Raw genomic sequence first — 15,254 nt, forward strand, 5'->3', positions numbered from 1 at the left:
AGCTGAAGGCGGTACATGCACTTCTCTCCCTCCCTATTTTTGCTCACAAGAACCCTGCGAGGTAGGTTTTGCTGAGAGATGGCAACTGACCCAAGATAACCCTGTTGCATAACATAGGCACTCCTTTTCACATTTCCTGCAGGGACAGAGGCTACACAGCAATATTGGTGGTGGAGTCAGAAGCACATTGCCTGTGACCTCTGTGAAGGTATCTTCAGAGATGGTTCAAGACCTTGATTACACTTTCTCTACTTCTGAATTTTATAAGGATCAAGTCAAAATATAAACATCATCATTTTTGCAAAATCTGCCCCCATGTTTGTTGTTGTTTAGTCGTTTAGTCGTGTCCGACTCTTTGTGACCCCATGGACCAGAGCACACCAGGCACTCCTGTCTTCCCCTGCCTCCCGCAGTTTAGTCAAACTCATGCTGGTAGCTTTGAGAACACTGTCAAACCATCTCGTCCTCTGTCGTCCCCTTCTCCTTGTGCCCTCCATCTTTCCCAACATCAGGGTCTTTTCCAAGGAGTCTTCTCTTCTCATGAGGTGGCCAAAGTATTGGAGCCTCAGCTTCAGGATCTGTCCTTCCAGTGAGCACTCCAGGCTGATTTCCTTAAGAATGGAGGGGTTTGATCTTCTTGCAGTCCATGGGACTCTCAAGAGTCTCCTCCAGCACCATAATTGAAAAGCATCAATTCTCCAGCGATCAGCCTTCTTTATGGTCCCCAGGCCTAACCAAACTGGTGCATTTAGAAATAGGGTCAACACTGGGTAACGACTTAGCTAGTGTTCCCCGCCTTTCTAAAACAACGAAAGTTGCAAAAGCCTTACCTTAGGAATGCCCCATGCCCATTCATAAAAGGTCTTGGAGGGCCCCGTTCTTATTTTGTTCTGATCCCTCCCCTCCTCTTGTTGGGAGGGATATAACCAGGGCTTTTTTCTAGTCCAAACTCACTGGAACTCAAGCACCTCTCACGTGGGCGCCATTGCCATTATAAGAGAACAAGGGAGGCATTCATGGTGAGTTCCAGCACCTCTTTTTTAGAAAAATAGCACTCAGTCAAAAAAACATCTGCTTTGTATGCATGTAGGACACCACAACTTCTATTGATGGCATCTCCAGGTAGGAAAAACCCTGGAGAGTCGCTTCCAGCTGGTTACACAATACTGAGCTAGATGGATGAATGGTATGATAAGGCAGCTTCCTACATCACTAACACTCTTCTCTAATGATTGTATTATTCCTTTTCTTTCATTGGTTTCTTTGGGGGAAAGGTTGGCTCGGAATTGAGTAGTACTTTGGGAAGCAAAACAACGAAACCTCAACTGAGATGCATGGAAACAATAAATGGTTTTTGGTGTGAGCTGGTGGAAGCTCATTAACCACAACCAGTAAGACAGGTAAGAAGTAAAGATAGTCACATGTCGAAGAAAAGACAGAGACACAGCTTTCTGGGGTTTTAGGAAAGAGCCATTCCCAGTCACACCTGGAAACGCCTGGGATTGAACCTGGTCTGATGCTCTGTAATGGCAGAGCAGTTTCCATAATGGCTTTCCCAGTTTGGGGGGAACAAGGCTTCACCAGTCATAGTTTATGAAAGGGAAGGAGATTGGCTGAGCCTTGCTCATGCATTTCCATTTGCAGAGCAACTCACAACAATGTGTGTGAGGGGGTGGGGGAAGAGTTCTCCCACAGGAAGAAATGTTAATCACTCTCATAGTCGGTAATATTTAAAGCAGCTGATCTACCTGCTTCATTAGAACTGGAAGTGCACATTGGCATTCATATCTTATAATCTCTCTTTCTCTTTTTCTCTCAGCATTGAGGTGCCATGAGGAACTCTTACCTTGCTCCGATACTTCTTTTTGGGGGTCTCTTTCTTGCTGCAGGTAAGTCATACGCAGACATACAGTGGTACCTTGGCTTAAGAACTTAATTCGTTCTGGAGGTCGATTCTGAACCTGAAACTGTTCTTAACCTGAGGTACCACTTTAGCTAATGTCGCCACCGTGCCGCCAGAGCATGATTTCTGTTCTCATCCTGAAGCAAAGTTCTTAACCCGAGGTAGTATTTCGGGGTTAGCGGAGTCTGTAACCTGAAGCGTCTGTAACCTGAAGCGTCTGTAACCTGAGGTACCACTATACAAGCTTCATAAACAATAAGTATGATAGGGATAAAGAACTGGAGACTAGTGGTGCTGGCGAGGCTAATCTCATGTTTCAAGGCTTCCCTTCTCAATCCCATCATAGAACCAAACCCCTCTCCCCTGCTAAGCACCTCTTATTTTGTTCTCCTGTGCTTTATGAAAGCAAAGACACAGTCCCCGGTTCAAGACTCATTGCTTGTTGGGAGGGCTATACGAAAGTATGGCTGCTCACCCTATGGAAAAGAAGGTAAGAGAAGTCTTTTTGCCTGGGACTTGGTTCAGGAGTGAGCCTGTGGGTGCAGTAAGTTGTATTCCTTCTTCACGGAGACAAAATTCTGCTTAAAATTAGCTGCAGACCAGGAGTTTAGGACGCTGTGGAGAAGTTCTCCCGCACAACAGATTCAGCATCACCCAGGAGCAAGAATTCCACCTTGCTTTACTTCTCTTCCCATGTCAGCAATTGCTTGTAGGATGTCGGTGATGTTCAATATCATTTATTTTGCACTGGGGGTGGTGGTATTGTTTAATCATAAGGCGTGGGCTTTAAGTACGGACACATATTTAAAACAGGAGATTCTGTGAACTGAATTGGCAGCTTTTTACTCATGCAAGCCATAGACAATTTTTACCATTGAAATTATCTGAAGCAACATGAAGGTGTGATTCACCTTGTTTGTTCTGCATTGTCCTTTTTGCACACACTAATACAATCATTCCCATTGTCTGCCAAAGATTGTGTGCATGTGTGAACCAGCCCAAGTGGAATATTTGAGTCGGCACTACTGAACTTATTTACAAGTGAAAATCAGGACTTTACTGACAAACCTTTAACTGGATTTCTTCTCGTGGTAGCAAATATGATCATCAAGAGCTTCTGGAAAGTTCTTAAAAGGGCTACTTTATTTTTTATTTTTATTTTGTATTGATGAGTATGGCATACAGCCCTCACGGAAAAGCTCACACACATTATGATTGGCAAGATGAATAAAACACAAGGACACTTTTGTTGAAGGGTAGTGAAAGTCTACTGTCTTTATAAATATGCCACCAAGTGGAAGACATGTGGATTTCATGATAACCAAATAACAGTAGTAGTTTTATATTTTCGATTTATAGAAATCTTTGCCATTATTCCGCGGGAACTATTATTATCGCAAGGGTGAAGTTATCTCCAGAGTATGGAGTTGTAGTTTTTTTGTTTGTTGATAACAAGTTGGATTATGTAGCACAACTGCGGAATGACAATAAAAGGTTAGCCCCCCCCAAAAAAGGAGAGTGAAATTGTTGGGTTCTACTTATTAACGTATGCTTGAAGTAGCCCTGATTAGTTACGCAAAAAGGCTTAATTTTAACTTGTTTTCTCTTTTCTTTTGCTGATCCGCAGGACTCACAGTTGATAGGAACCTCATAATGAAGGAATGCATTTGGACAAGGCATTATGTTGGAAGCAATCAAAGAGGTTTATATTGCTGCCATGAAGCAGGTGAATATTACTGAACTTGCTTTTTTGTTACATTGCAAGTGTGGTTAAAATCCTGCTAATGTTTTCATCTGCTTATAATGGTCTCCTAAAATTATTATAAATTTTCCTCATTCTTTTCTGAAGTTCTTGTCCTCTTTGTTTCTGAGCTTCCCATTTAATTTTGCCATTTCAGCCTAGTCCATCAACTTTGTTTGCCATTCTTCCTTGGTTGGAATTGTTTCTCTCTTCTATCTCTGAGCTAGCAACATCTGTGCGGCTGTTGTCACGTACATAAAAATTATTTGCTGGTCCCTTGGAATCTTGGTACCTGTTGTTGTTCAGTTGTTTAGTCATGCCCGACTCTTCGTGACCCCATGGACCAGAGCACGCCAGGCATTACTGTCTTCCACTGACTCCTGCAGTTTGGTCAAACTCATGTTAGTAGCTTCGAGAACACTGTCCAACCATCTCGTCCTCTGTCATCCCCTTCTCCTTGTGCCCTCCATCTTTCCCAACATCAGGGTCTTTTCCAGGGAGTCTTCTCTTCTCATGAGGTGACCAAAGTATTGGAGCCTCAGCTTCAGGATTTGTCCTTCCAGTGAGCACTCAGGGCTCATTTCCTTAAGGATGGATAGGTTTGAGCTTCTTGCAGTCCATGCGACTCTCAAGACTCTCCTCCAGCACCATAATTCAAAAGTATCAGTTCTTTGGCAATCAGCCTTCCTTATGGTCCAGCTCTCACTTCCATACATCACTACTGGGAAAACCATAGGTTTAACTATACGGACCTTTGTTGGCAAGGTGATGTCTCTGCTTTTTAAAATGCTGTCTAGGTTTGTCATCGCTTTTCTCCCAAGAAGCAGGCGTCTTTTAATTTTGTGACTGCTGTCACCATCTGCAGTAATCATGGAGCCCAAGAAAGTAAAATCTCTCACTGCCTCCATTTCTTCCCCTTTTATTTGCCAGGATGTGATGGGACTAGTGGCCATTATCTTAGTTTTTTTGATGTTAAGCTTCAGATCATATTTTGCGCTCTCCTCTTTCACCCTCATTAAAAGTTTCTTTAATTCCTCCTCACTTTCAGCCATTAAAGTTGTGTCATCTGCATATCTGAGGCTGTTGATATTTGGTACCTATAATTCATAATAAAAAAGCTTCTGGTTTTTAAAGAAAGGTTATTTTAAACATCTTTTTCATTTCATTATATATCATTTTCCAAAAGGTTTTGATTACCTTACACTCCCACCACATTACCAAACTTACTTATAAATCAAAATCAGGACCTTTAATTGGATTTCTTCTGGTAGTAGCATGTACGGTTGTCAAGAACTTCTGGAAAGTTCTTAAAAGGGCTACTTTAAAATCTTGGTATAGATTAGTATGGTATATAGGCCTCACTGAAAAGCTAACACACATGTTGCAACTGGCAGGAAGAATAAAGCACATGAAGGGCAGTGGGGCTTTATTGTCCTTACAAATATGCCAGAAAGTTGAAGACATGGATTTCACAGTATCATAGTATCATAGAATTGGGAGGGACCCAAGGGTCATCTTGTCCAATCCCCTGCAATGCAGGAATCTCAGCTAAAGACAAATGGCCACCCAACCTTTGCTTAAAAACCTCCAAGGAAGGAGAGTCCACAACCTCCCGAGGGAGTTTGTTCCACTGCTGAACACTTACTTTCAGAAAGATTTTCCTGCTGTGTATTTGAAACTCCTTTCTTGTAACTTGAAGCCTTTGGTTTAATTCCTACCCTCCAGAGCAGGAGAAAACAAGTTTTCCCCCTCTACCGTGTGACAGCCCTTGAGTCATTTGAAGATGGTTAACATAACTCCTCTAGGTCTTCTCTTCTCCAAGCTAAACATACCCAGCTCCCTTGATCATCTTGGTTGCCCTCCTCCACACGTTTCAGATGATACTCAAATAATATTAATAATTTTGTATTTCCTCTTTATAGAAATGTTCACTATTTTTGTGTGGGAACTGTTATTACCACAAGGGTGAAGTTATCTCCAGAGTGGAGAGTTGTAATTTTTTTGCTTGTTGAATATGATTTTGGTTATGTAACACAACTGCAAAATGGGTATAAAAACTTAGGAGAGAGAGAGAGAGAAGAGATTTGGGTTTTACTTATAATGTATGCTTTAAGTAGACCTAATCATGTATACAAAATGGCTTTAAAATAAATAAATTCATTTTGCTGTTCCACAGGACCCAAAACTCAGACCAACTCTGTATGCAATAATTATGGTTGCAGCGCCATAAAGATGGTGTGTTTTTGGACAAGGGAGTTTGTCCGAAGCAATTTGAATGGTGTATATTGCTGCAGAAAAGTGTAAGTCCAAATATTGTGGAAAACTCCATAAGATCAGAAGCCTAACAATGCAGTCCATGATGATGATGCTTCTACCTGTATTCTACTGACCATAATTTGAAGCTCTGTTCAGGACTCCAAACTAAATGCATGCAAGTTTTCTATGCAGACAGTGATCTAGGTTGCAGGAATTGAATGTGTGACCTCACTATTCTTTTCACACATTTGCTTCAAAGGCCTGAAGAAGACTAAATAATTTTGGAGAGGCTATCATTTCCTCTTTTTGGTTGATATAATTATTAGCAAATCTTTGGGGTTAGAGCCAATAGTTCCTTCCTTCCTTCCTTCCTTCCTTCCTTCCTTCCTTCCTTCCTTCCTTCCTTCCTTCTTCCTTCTTTCTTTCTTTCTTTCTTTCTTTCTTTCTTTCCATCCATCATCTATATCATCTCTCTCTCTCTCTCTCTCTCTCTCTCTCTCTCTCTCTCTCTCATCTATCTATCTATCATCTATCTATCTATCTATCTCATCTCTCATCTATCTATCTACCTATCATCTATCTATCTAATAATAATCCAGAGTTATATGTTACACCTAAGGTCTGTTTCTCAGGTGTCAAAGGTCAGGATAAAGAGGTGCATCTTTAGCTTGGGTCACACGTTTATTTTCCATTTCAGAATGGAAATAGTATAACCTCCTCATCCAATGTCTCCTAGGTCAATATGTCCTCAGCTGGAACCTCCTCGGCCAAAACTTCCCCAGCCAATACCTCCTCCCATAGTAGACTCTCATCCTGCGAAAACAATTACAGAGTTACCATGGCCATATTACGAGTTTTTGTTAACTCCGCTTTCATGTTTTAAAACATTAAAACAACTTGCATGTTTTCATGTGGGAGTGGGTGAATGTTCAAGGATGCAGAAGCAAGCCCATTCGCCAGGGTCCCAATTCCACATGCACTAAACTGACTTTGCAACATTAAAGGAAAAGTTCATAAAGGGGCTTCTAAGCATGTTCAGAAGAGTGCACTTAGAAACCTCCACATCATCCGGAACCCTGATAATGCTGGGTTCCTGACTACATGGAGGTTTCTAGCTGTATCTAATCTGAAGCGCCATTCAAGCTTTTGCACTATGAAAGTCTGCTTTGTGGGCTGGGATACTATGGTCGGGCTTTTATGTGCAAACCCTCTGCTCTCTTCACACATTCTCTCTGAAAGCCAAAAACTCTTGACATTCAGACGGACAATTTTGCAATTGCGTGGTCTTCTGTTGTTCCGCATGATATTTTACAGGAAATATCTTGGGTTCCACCTTTAATAGCTCTACAGATATCAGTGGTGCCTCTTGCAATGTTCTGGTATTATTATTTTACTTACTTAGAATTTCAAAAGAAATTTAAAGTTCACTCCACATTGTTACTCACAGGCCCTCCAAGTGTCCTTATTTTCTTGGGATGTCCCTGATTTAGAGAAGCTACACCGGTTTCTTTTTTATTATATATATATATAATTTTTATTTATTTTCCATTTAATATTATGCATTCACATCACCATTATCCACTTTACTGCCCTTGACTTCCTTCCCTCCTGCCTCATGACTTTTGAAATTAACCTTTATATCATTACAATTTATACGTTTTCCAATTCTAATTACACTCATTACAGAATGGCTCAAAATTTAAATAAACAGAAGCAGAAGCAGAAGCAGAAGCAGAAACAGAAGTAGAAGTAGCCGCAGCCGCAGCCGCAGCAGCAGCAGAAGAAGAAGATGCATAATCCTAAGACTATATAATAAAACTGTAATTAGAAACAGAAATGGCTATGAAATTATGAACATGGAATGTTAATGGACTAAATAATAAAGTTAAAAGAAATAAAAATTGAACAAATTTTATTGAAGAGAAAATTGAACATTATTTGTTTACAAGAAACATGTGACAAGGAAGCACAGAAAAAAAATAATTAACAAAAAATAGGAAATGAATTTATATCTTGAGATAAAAGTAAAAAAAGAGGTGTGGGTTTGTGTATTAGAGATAGATATGAAGCATGGCAGATCTTCAAGGATGAGGAGGGAAGGCAAAAAATTAATAATAGTTGGAATTTATGCACCAAATGGCTCAAAGCCTGAATTTAATAAATCATTGAACAAGAAACTTTTAGATTATATGGATAAAAAAATATCATAATGGGGGACTTAAATGGGGTGGTTTCATTGGAAATGGACAGATCAAAAAGAAAAGCAGAATCTAAGGAGGAGAAACTACCTAAGACTTTCTTCTCTTTGGTAGAAAGCTGCAATCTAATAGACATTTGGAGATTAAGACACCCATTGGACAAGCAATTCCCGTTCTTCTCGGAGCCTAATCAATCAGCTGGAAGGACAGATTACTTTTGGATATCCAGCGAATTAGCAATAAGGATTACAAAAGTAGAAATTCAACCAAAAACTTTATTGGAGCATAATTCATTTTTTTTTAATTAAGAGGAATAGATAAATCAACTTTTCGATGGAGAGTGAATGGTATATTGAATGGTAGATCAGGAAATAAATGAAAAGGCACAAAAAACCTTAAAAGACTATTTCAAAATTAATCTGAATGAAGAGACAAAAAATTAGTACTATATGGGATGCAAGCAAAGGTGTAATGAGAGGTTTTTCCATACAGCAAAATAGTTTTAAGAAAAAATAAGAGAAAAGAAGAAATCAGAATTATTAAATCATCTTATGGAAAATGAAAAGATATTAATCAGTAAACCTAGTGCTACAAAAGGTAAACAAAATAATAAGATGTTACAAACACAATTCTCAATGATTATAAATCAGGAGATTGAATGGAAAATAAAGAGGATGAGACAGAAAAAAAATGAATTAGAGAATAAACCAGGAAAATTGTTAGCATGGCAATTAAAGAAAAGACAGTGCCAAAACACAATTAATAAGATTAAAATCAAAGACAAGTTAATTGAAAATCTGAAAGAGATTAGAAAGAATTTTTAAAATTTCTATAGACAATTATATAAAGCTGGAAAAGAAAACGTAGTTGGAATCGAAGAATAATTTAAAAAAGAAAATGTGCGAAAAAATCCTGAAAGAGAAAAAAGACTGACTGAATTAACCAATAACACTAGAAGAGATACAAACAGCAATTAAAGACTTAAAAATTGGAAAGGCACCAGGACCTGATGGATTTACTGCAAAATGTTATTAAAAATTAAGTCAAATTATGCTGTTACCGTTGAAAGAGGTCATGGATAACATTTTAGAAAAGGGAGATATCCCAGGGACATGGAAAGAGGCATTCATTAACATTGATCCCAAAACAGGATGTAGATTTACTTCAGGACAAAAATTACAGGCGAATCTCGCTATTAAATAATGATTACAAAATGTTTGCAAGTATACTAGCAAACAGACTAAAAAGAGTGTTAAAGGATATGAGGACCAAGCTGGCTTTCTTCCTGGTCGACAGATGAAAGATAATGTAACAAATATACTGGATATAATAGAATATCTGACTAGCAGGAATGACAAGCAGGCAGCATTAATATTTATAGATGCTGAGAAGCTCTTTGACAATATTTATTGGGAATTTATTATAGAAAACCTGGAATTAATGGAAATGGGACAGTTTTTTATAAAAAGGGATCAAAGCAATCTATTCAGATCAAAAAGCTAGATTTATTGTAAACGGTGTGTTAACTGATAATTTTGAAATTACAAAGGGCACCAGACAAGGTTGTCTGTTATCACCATTATTGTTCATTACAGTCCTGGAAGTCCTTCTAAGAGATATGAGAAAAACTGATAATATTAAAGGAATTTGTGTCAGTCGAAAAATATATAAATTGAAAGCCTTTGCGGATGATTTAGTTATAACAGTAGAGGACCCATTAACCAGTGCAATGGAAGCACTAGAAAGAATAGAAGAATTTGGACAGGTGACAGATTTTAAATTAAATAAAAAGAAAATGAAAATTCTAGTTAAAAATATGGACCAACATTTAAAGGACGAACTGCAACAAAAAATAGGTATTGAAGTGGTAAAAAAGTTAAATATTTAGGAGTCTAGTCAACACCAAAAATATATGTATTTGTTTAAAGATAACTACACACCTATATGGAATGGTATCAAAAGAGACTTAGAAGTGTGGGGAAGAATGAAGCTATCCCTGTGGGGTAGGATTTCAGTGATCAAAATGAATGTGTTACCCAAAATGCTATTTTTATTTCGAACAAGCCCAATTATAAATGGTGTAGCTAATTTCAAAGGGTGGCAAAAAGTAATTACAAAATTTATCTGGCAAGGGAAAAAACCAAGAATAAAATTTAAATTACTTACAGCTGTTAAAGAAAGAGGAGGTTTCTCCCTGCCAGATTTGAAATTGTACTATGAAGCTTCTTGCCTATGCTGGTTAAGGGAGTGAATATTGTTTAAAAATACAGATCTATTAGATCTGGAAGGATTTGACAATAGGTTTGGGTAGCATGCATATTTATGGTATGAGAAGGTAAAAGTCCATAAAGATTTTCTGAACGACATAATTCGAAAATCAGTCTATGGGGTGTGGAATAGATATAAAAATTTATTAGAACATAAACACCATGGTAGCTGTCACCGTTAGAGGCAACAACAATTTTATCCTAAATTCATTCTCAATTGCATAATTCACCTCCTCTTCCTGCAGGTTTAGCCATCCTGCTAATTCCACAATCAATCTGGTCTTAATGAACTCTCCTGCAACTTCCAGTACTGCTCTAAATCTCAAATTAAGTTCTTTTTGCCTCACTTCCATCATCGCTAAAGAATCTCAGGTCTCCTCTTGTAATTTGGCCAATTCTGCAACTTCTGCTTTAACCTTCTCACCATCTTTTCTCATCTCTATATGTGCCTAATGCACAGAAAAGAAAGAAAGAAAGAAAGAAAGAAAGAAAGAAAGAAAGAAAGAAAGAAAGAAAGAAAGAAAGAAAGAAAAGAAAAAGAAAGGGGGGAGGGAAGCAAAACCTTCCACTGATTTAAAAAACAAACATTGAGAGGACAATTCACACACAATACGAAATCTACTTTCAATTTCTTTGTTAAACTGACTTCAGGGCATAGAAAAACAAAAGCTCCAGCTCAATACAAAATCTCTTTGGCCGCTTCTTTATTTGCCTAATGCACCGGAAAAAAGAAGGGGGGGCAAACAAAGGGGGGGAGGTGGTAGGAAAAATTGAATATATCCAAGATAGCCCAGACAAAGTCACAGTCTACCAATTACATCAACCTAATCCGATTGATGAAAGGACTTTAAGATGCAAATTGAAAAAAGCTCTGTGTGTCACCCCACTCTCTAATCTCGGTGCAGCCTCCCCAAGGATGGAAGAGAAGCTGCCCCAGTTTCTGATTTGATTCCAGAATGTCCCACTTTTCCTTAGGATGTCCCTATTTTCATCAGAGAAATGTTGGAGGGTATTGAGTTATTGTGATCCAGCAGCAAGCAGCTATGACTCTCTGCAACTTGTTTCTTTCCTTCTCCCTGCTTGCATCACACCAAACTAGCTACACAAAGATTCTGCCTACAATATCTTCCAACTCTGTATTCAAATCCCCTGGCTTTTATCTGCAGAGAGAGATAGGGCCCCACTCAATTGCCTTTACACATTTAGTCTTTTGATCCTGTGTTGTCTTAATCATTATCCCCAGGCTATCACCCTTAGAAGGAAACCAGCTTTAACATTCAACCCTTAATTGAATCCTAACATTTGCTTGATCTGGAATCTAGGGTGTCTTGCACCCACAGACTCATAAGGGCTGCCAGAGCCTGTATTTCCCAGCTCAATCACTGAGAGCATTGAGAGCAGTGCTCTTAGTTGTCCTCCATGTTACTGAGGTCTGACTGGCTTCAAATAAAAGTATTTAGTGTCACCAGTCCTGTTCTGTGGAACACTTCCAAGGGTAGATTTCGCAGGCATCCTTGCTATTGACTTTCAAGCATCTCCTGAGAAGCTTTTTATGTCAACAAGCCTCTGCAACTCTTTAAATTTTCTTAATTGGCCATAGTCACCTTCAATGATCATGTCACATTGTTATTAATTGTCTTTTGTTTCATTGTGCACATATTTTATGAGATGGTGGCATATAAATACTTCTATAAATAAATGCATTTCCAAGAAACTCCACAAAATTCTGCAATAAACTGTCAGAACATTTCAATCACCCTGCAAGTACCTACAACAATTAATCGTTTGATCTAAATTGCTGAGACCAATAAGTCCAAACTCAAGAGGAGGGGAGAGACCTAAATGTAATTGAGCTTCTCCTTGATTTATAATGTCTGAGACCATAAAATCCTAAAATGAAAAATGAGACAGAAATGTAATTTCAGATCATTTCTAATTTAAGTGTTGCCTGTAGCTACTCACCCAATCCAGGCAGACCCTGTTACTCTCCAGTTCAATTCCCCTTCTTATATCCTTCCATCATAATAAAGCTGTATGACCTTTTTCTGTGACATGGTTTATGATAATGTGACAAACTTACTGGCTTTTCTGTACGGTTCCTGGATGTGCTTCTCTAATGCAGCAGCCAATGACACCCACATCCAATTTGAGGCCCTGGCGTCCCTGTGGGAGTTGTGGGAGTTCAACTGTGGGAGTTGAACAATCCTCCAACTCAGTTACTCTACGCTTTCCTTGATGAGATAAAAGAAACTTTTCCTACCCCCTTAAAAAGGGGAGTTAAAAGTAGATCAATAACAAGCTCTATTCATATAATCCAATGGAATAAAATGGTCACATAACCCACACGTTAAACCAAGGGTGGTGAAACTTTTTCAATCCAAGGAATACATTTCCTCAGAAACCAACTTTTTGTTGGAAACCAACTTTTCAGGGGACACCTGCAAGTAGTGTTTGAGAACAGAAGCAAAAATGGGTGTAGCAGGGGATGTTGATTTAGTATCATATTATTTATTCTCCATCTAGATAAGCTAAAAGCATTATCATAATTCTAGAACACGTTTTAGCCAGGCAAAAGCACTACGGTAAAGGTAAAGGACCCCTGGATGGTAAAGTCCAGTCTAAGGTGACTACGGGATTGTGGCGCTCATCTCACTTTCAGGCTGAGGGATCCAGAATTTGTCCACAGAAAGCTTTCTGGGTCATGTGGCCAGCATGACTAAACCACTTCTGGCACAATGGGATACTGTGATGGAAACCAGAGCACACGGAAGCACCGTTTACCTTCCCGTTGCAGCGGTACCTATTTATCTACTTGCACTGGTGTGCTTTCAAAGTGCTAGGTTTCTAAACAACTCATTTATCAGTCACAAGGCTGTGGCTATGGAAGAAACCACCATCAGGTTATAAAGGTAAAGGTAAAGGTACCCCTGCCCGTACGGGCCAGTCTTGACAGACTCTAGGGTTGTGTGCCCATCTCACTTAAGAGGCCGGGGGCCAGCGCTGTCCGAAGACACTTCCGGGTCACGTGGCCAGTGTGACAAAGCTGCATCTGGCGAGCCAGCTCAGCACACGGAAACGCCGTTTACCTTCCCACTAGTAAGCGGTCCCTATTTATCTACTTGCACCCGGGGGTGCTTTCGAACTGCTAGGTTGGCAGGCGCTGGGACCGAGCAGCGGGAGCGCACCCTGCCGCGGGGATTCGAACCGCCGACCTTTCGATCGGCAAGCCCTAGGCGCTGAGGCTTTTACCCACAGCGCCACCCGCGTCCCAGGTTATATATGTGTGTAAATAAACCATATTCAGTATACCTGAAGGAGCGTCTCCACCCCCATCGTTCTGCCCGGATGCTGAGGTCCAGCGCCGAGGGCCTTCTGGCGGTTCCCTCATTGCGAGAAGCAAAGCTACAGGGAACCAGGCAGAGGGCCTTCTCGGTAGTGGCGCCTGCCCTGTGGAACGCCCTCCCATCGGATGTCAAAGCGATAAATAACTACCTGACATTCAGAAGACATCTTAAGGCAGCCCTGTTCAGGGAAGTTTTTAATCTGTGATATTTTAGTGTATTTTTGGTTTTCTGTGGAAGCCGCCCAGAGTGGCTGGGGAAACCCAGCCAGATTGGCGGGGTACAAATAATAAATTATTATTATTATTATTATTATTATTATATATCATAAAGACACCACAGTCTCTGCTATGCCTCATTTTCCAGAAGGAAACATGGGTAGTGCGTCTGGAACTCCCTGGAAAACTGAACTGCTCTGAGATCAGAGGTGGTGTGTAAAATTATCCTGGATATAAGTTGTCCAGGGCTTTGTATAGCAACACACAAGCTTTGAAGCTAGCCTAGTAGCATATAGGCAGGCAGTGCAGGTTGTCACATGCTGTTGGCTGTCTGCCCCCACCAGCAGTCCAGCTGCTACATTCTGTAATTAAGCATCTCACGATGCTGTTCTATTGAGTTCTGTGGGACTCAGCCTCCAATGTTTTGGCAGCTTGCTTGTGAATCAGTGCCACTCAATGCAAAGGTATTTGCTTCGGAATATATGTATAGGGCTGTGTTATTAGGCAGCAATTCTAGAAACACTTACTTGGGAGAAGGTATTCGGGAGTTCCACATACCCCTACATGATCTCCATGCATGTTTATTATTCATTCATTTAGCAAGATATATAAACTGCTCAAAGAGCTTTAAGTGGTGTCCATAAGGGAATTATTATTGACTGAAGGTGAAAAAGTGTGTCTCACTTTAGCTTCTTGTTCCCTCCTCTCTTTTAAGATACAACATCCTGCCATGAAGATCTTGTCTATTCTTTCTGTGGTTTTCATCCTGTCATTTCTGGTTGCTCCAGGTAAGTTGTATTTAAACTTGCAAAGGGATTCTTTTGTGGCAAGGCAGGTGACTCCACAATGAACTGAAGAGATTTAAGGTTCCTACTGTTCTTCCCACCTGGAAACTATTTTTAAACTGACCTCTAACATCTCTGAAAAATCAGGAAAATTCTGCATGGATCCATGACCTTTTGCACCTTGCCCTGGTGAATATTCCAAATATTATGTAGATTAAATTGCTTGTGAGATGACAGCATAGTTAAATTTAGCAGTTAACAAATACAGTATTTTTCTCTCTGTCTGTCTGTTTTTTTTTAAGTAGTCAGAGTGAGAGTGAGAATGAGAGTGAGAGAAGGAGAGACCAGTGGTCCAGCACTCCAAGATCTGAGGTGAAATTTGCAAGTATCCCTCAGAAACTCCACCCATTTTTGGCAGAAAATTAGAGACTTTGTCTTCTCCTCCATGGTTAATCTCCACAACTACCCTGTGAGGTCAGTTAGGATGAGAGACAGTGACAGGCCCAAGATCACCCAGTGAGTTTGATAGCCAAGAGAGGCCATCA

At 39.8% G+C, this 15,254-nt stretch overlaps 1 long non-coding RNA gene across 3 annotated transcripts; it reads left to right on the forward strand.

Moving 5' to 3' along the window:
• Positions 1-1,820: 1,820 nt before the first annotated feature.
• LOC310758892 lies at positions 1,821-14,695 on the forward strand. Of its 3 annotated transcripts, none has more exons than XR_014546064.1 (4): positions 1,821-1,889; positions 3,531-3,629; positions 5,821-5,944; positions 7,587-7,659. It is a non-coding gene; the product is annotated as an uncharacterized lncRNA (long non-coding RNA). The 3 variants fall into 3 exon arrangements; XR_014546065.1 differs by lacking the exons at positions 1,821-1,889; positions 7,587-7,659 and adding exons at positions 2,294-2,393; positions 14,640-14,695; XR_014546066.1 differs by lacking the exon at positions 1,821-1,889 and adding an exon at positions 2,294-2,393.
• Positions 14,696-15,254: the final 559 nt, after the last annotated feature.

The sequence above is a fragment of the Podarcis filfolensis genome (assembly GCF_964270895.1).
Source record: "Podarcis filfolensis genome assembly, chromosome: 3".
Lineage (NCBI taxonomy): Eukaryota > Metazoa > Chordata > Lepidosauria > Squamata > Lacertidae > Podarcis > Podarcis filfolensis.